The following is a 4,310-nucleotide window of genomic DNA, read 5'->3' as shown; positions in this document are numbered from 1 at the left end:
AATTGAAAAAACCGAAAAATGTCAAGAGTAAAGTGCCATTTTCTGACATTAGATTTCGTTCTAAATGCTTAATCCCTATGTAGAAACGTTAGTTAAGCAAGAATATCGTATTCTTAAAAAAATCTAATGATAGGATTTTTCAGAAAATTGAAAAAACCGTAAAATGTCAAGAGTAAAGTGCCCTTATTTTAAACAATGTATCGTTCTAAATGCTTAATCCCTATGTAAAAAAGTTATTTAAGCAAGAATATGTTATTGAATAAAATGAGAAAAATTTATTTTAGCCGTAAATCGAAAATAATGGATCGAGCGAATCGGTCGATTGCGCCGAGACGCGCTATGATGCAACAGACGAGCGATTGGAACGCCCGAATATTTTCAAAGTCCCAACGTACCGATCAAGAGTAAAGTACCATTTTCCTACATTAGATTTCGTTCTAAATGCTTAATCCCTATGTAAAAACGTTAGTTAAGCAAGAATATCGTATTTTTAAAAAAATCTAATGATAGGATTTCCCAGAAAATTGAAAAAACCGAAAAATGTCAAGAGTAAAGTGCCATTTTCTGACATTAGATTTCGTTCTAAATGCTTAATCCCTATGTAGAAACGTTAGTTAAGCAAGAATATCGTATTTTTAAAAAAATCTAATGATAGGATTTTTCAGAAAATTGAAAAAACCGTAAAATATCAAGAGTAAAGTGCCCTTATTTTAAACAATGTATCGTTCTAAATGCTTAATCCCTATGTAAAACAGTTATTTTAGCAGGAATATGTTATTGAAAAAAATTAGAAAAATTTATTTTAGCCGTAAATCGAAAATAATGGGGACACCGGAGCTGTACGAAGCGCCGAGCGCGCCGCGTACGCCCGAATATTTTCAAAGTCCCAACGTACCGATCAAGAGTAAAGTACCATTTTCCTACATTAGATTTCGTTCTAAATACTTAATCCCTATGTAAAAACGTTAGTTAAGCAAGAATATCGTATTTTTAAAAAAATCTAATGATAGGATTTTCCAGAAAATTGAAAAAACCGAAAAATGTCAAGAGTAAAGTGCCATTTTCTGACATTAGATTTCGTTCTAAATGCTTAATCCCTATGTAGAAACGTTAGTTAAGCAAGAATATCGTATTCTTAAAAAAATCTAATGATAGGATTTTTCAGAAAATTGAAAAAACCGTAAAATGTCAAGAGTAAAGTGCCCTTATTTTAAACAATGTATCGTTCTAAATGCTTAATCCCTATGTAAAAAAGTTATTTAAGCAAGAATATGTTATTGAATAAAATGAGAAAAATTTATTTTAGCCGTAAATCGAAAATAATGGATCGAGCGAATCGGTCGATTGCGCCGAGACGCGCTATGATGCAACAGACGAGCGATTGGAACGCCCGAATATTTTCAAAGTCCCAACGTACCGATCAAGAGTAAAGTACCATTTTCCTACATTAGATTTCGTTCTAAATGCTTAATCCCGATGTAAAAACGTTAGTTAAGCAAGAATATCGTATTTTTAAAAAAATCTAATGATAGGATTTCCCAGAAAATTGAAAAAACCGAAAAATGTCAAGAGTAAAGTGCCATTTTCTGACATTAGATTTCGTTCTAAATGCTTAATCCCTATGTAGAAACGTTAGTTAAGCAAGAATATCGTATTTTTAAAAAAATCTAATGATAGTATTTTTCAGAAAATTGAAAAAACCGTAAAATATCAAGAGTAAAGTGCCCTTATTTTAAACAATGTATCGTTCTAAATGCTTAATCCCTATGTAAAAAAGTTATTTTAGCAGGAATATGTTATTGAAAAAAATTAGAAAAATTTATTTTAGCCGTAAATCGAAAATAATGGGGACACCGGAGCTGTTCGAAGCGCCGAGCGCGCCGCGTACGCCCGAATATTTTCAAAGTCCCAACGTACCGATCAAGAGTAAAGTACCATTTTCCTACATTAGATTTCGTTCTAAATGCTTAATACCTATGTAAAAACGTTAGTTAAGCAAGAATATCGTATTTTTAAAAAAATCTAATGATAGGATTTCCCAGAAAATTGAAAAAACCGAAAAATGTCAAGAGTAAAGTGCCATTTTCTGACATTAGATTTCGTTCTAAATGCTTAATCCCTATGTAGAAACGTTAGTTAAGCAAGAATATCGTATTTTTAAAAAAATCTAATGATAGGATTTTTCAGAAAATTGAAAAAACCGTAAAATGTCAAGAGTAAAGTGCCCTTATTTTAAACAATGTATCGTTCTAAATGCTTAATCCCTATGTAAAAAAGTTATTTTAGCAGGAATATGTTATTGAAAAAAATTAGAAAAATTTATTTTAGCCGTAAATCGAAAATAATGGGGACACCGGAGCTGTTCGAAGCGCCGAGCGCGCCGCGTACGCCCGAATATTTTCAAAGTCCCAACGTACCGATCAAGAGTAAAGTACCATTTTCCTACATTAGATTTCGTTCTAAATACTTAATCCCTATGTAAAAACGTTAGTTAAGCAAGAATATCGTATTTTTAAAAAAATCTAATGATAGGATTTTCCAGAAAATTGAAAAAACCGAAAAATGTCAAGAGTAAAGTGCCATTTTCTGACATTAGATTTCGTTCTAAATGCTTAATCCCTATGTAGAAACGTTAGTTATGCAAGATTATCGTATTTTTAAAAAAATCTAATGATAGGATTTTTCAGAAAATTGAAAAAACCGTAAAATGTCAAGAGTAAAGTGCCCTTATTTTAAACATTATATCGTTCTAAATGCTTAATCCCTATGTAAAAAAGTTATCTAAGCAAGAATATGTTATTGAATAAAATGAGAAAAATTTATTTTAGCCGTAAATCGAAAAAAAGACTGTTCGTTTCTCTGTCTCTCTCGCGCGATCGAAGTATTGATGTTTCCCGGCAATGTAATGGGATATTAATTAAACTTTATACACGAAATTACTCGTTTTGATCCCCGCTACACAGCCGTATACTTTTTATAATTTTGTGGAATCGGGAACCTTGAAATATTTAACATAACGCGGATCGTCTGTCTCTGTCTCTTTCTAGATCGGAATAATCGATGTTTCCCGGCAAACTATTGGGAGTTTAATTAAACTTTATACATGAAATTACTCGTTTTGATCCCCGCTACACAGCCGTATACTTTTTATAATTTTGTGGAATCGGTAACCTGGAGATATTTAACATAACGCGGATCGTCTATCTCTGTCTCTTTCTAGATCGGAATAATCGATGTTTCCCGGCAAAGTAATGGGAGATTAATTAAACTTTATACACGAAATTACTCGTTTTGATCCCCGCTACACAGCCGTATACTTTTTATAATTTTGTGGAATCGGAAACCTTGAAATATTTAACATAACGCGGATCGACTGTCTCTGTCTCTTTCTAGATCGGAATAATCGATGTTTCCCGGCAGACTATTGGGAGTTTAATTAAACTTTATACATGAAATTACTCGTTTTGATCCCCGCTACACAGCCGTATACTTTTTATAATTTTGTGGAATCGGTAACCTGGAGATATTTAACATAACGCGGATCGTCTATCTCTGTCTCTTTCTAGATCGGAATAATCGATGTTTCCCGGCAAACTAATGGGAGTTTAATTAAACTTTATACACGAAATTACTCGTTTTGATCCCCGCTACACAGCCGTATACTTTTTATAATTTTGTGGAATCGGGAACCTTGAAATATTTAACATAACGCGGATCGTCTGTCTCTGTCTCTTTCTAGATCGGAATAATCGATGTTTCCCGGCAAACTAATGGGATATTAATTAAACTTTATACACGAAATTACTCGTTTTGATCCCTGCTACACAGCCGTATACTTTTTATAATTTTGTGGAATCGGGAACCTTGAAATATTTAACATAACGCGGATCGTCTATCTCTGTCTCTTTCTAGATCGGAAGAATCGATGTTTCCCGGCAAACTAATGGGAGTTTAATTAAACTTTATGCATCAAATCATTCAGTTTGACTCCTGCAACACAACCAAACACTCTCTGTAATTTTCTGAACTGAAAAACCACTGAAATTGCGCTCGAAATGCGGAGCGACGGGTCGACGCGTCTGCACTGTGCGACAGCTAGTCAAAACGTCCGAACAGCGTATTGTTTTCGATCTCTTGGTATAATATTCGTATTCCTTGCTGTGTATAGCTTCCGATCGATTATTGCAATGGTCAAAGTTCCAGCGGCGTAATGCTTTCCATAAGATTACATTAATATAACCAGCGGCATATTGCTTTCTGTCTTGTAATGAAAATTTTATAACCAAGTACCAACGGCGTATTGCTTTCGT

The sequence above is a fragment of the Megalopta genalis genome, unplaced genomic scaffold, assembly GCF_051020955.1.
Source record: "Megalopta genalis isolate 19385.01 unplaced genomic scaffold, iyMegGena1_principal scaffold0055, whole genome shotgun sequence".
Classification (NCBI taxonomy): Eukaryota; Metazoa; Arthropoda; class Insecta; order Hymenoptera; family Halictidae; genus Megalopta; species Megalopta genalis.
The sequence above is the reverse complement of the archived record's forward strand: the minus strand, read 5'-3'. Positions refer to the sequence as shown.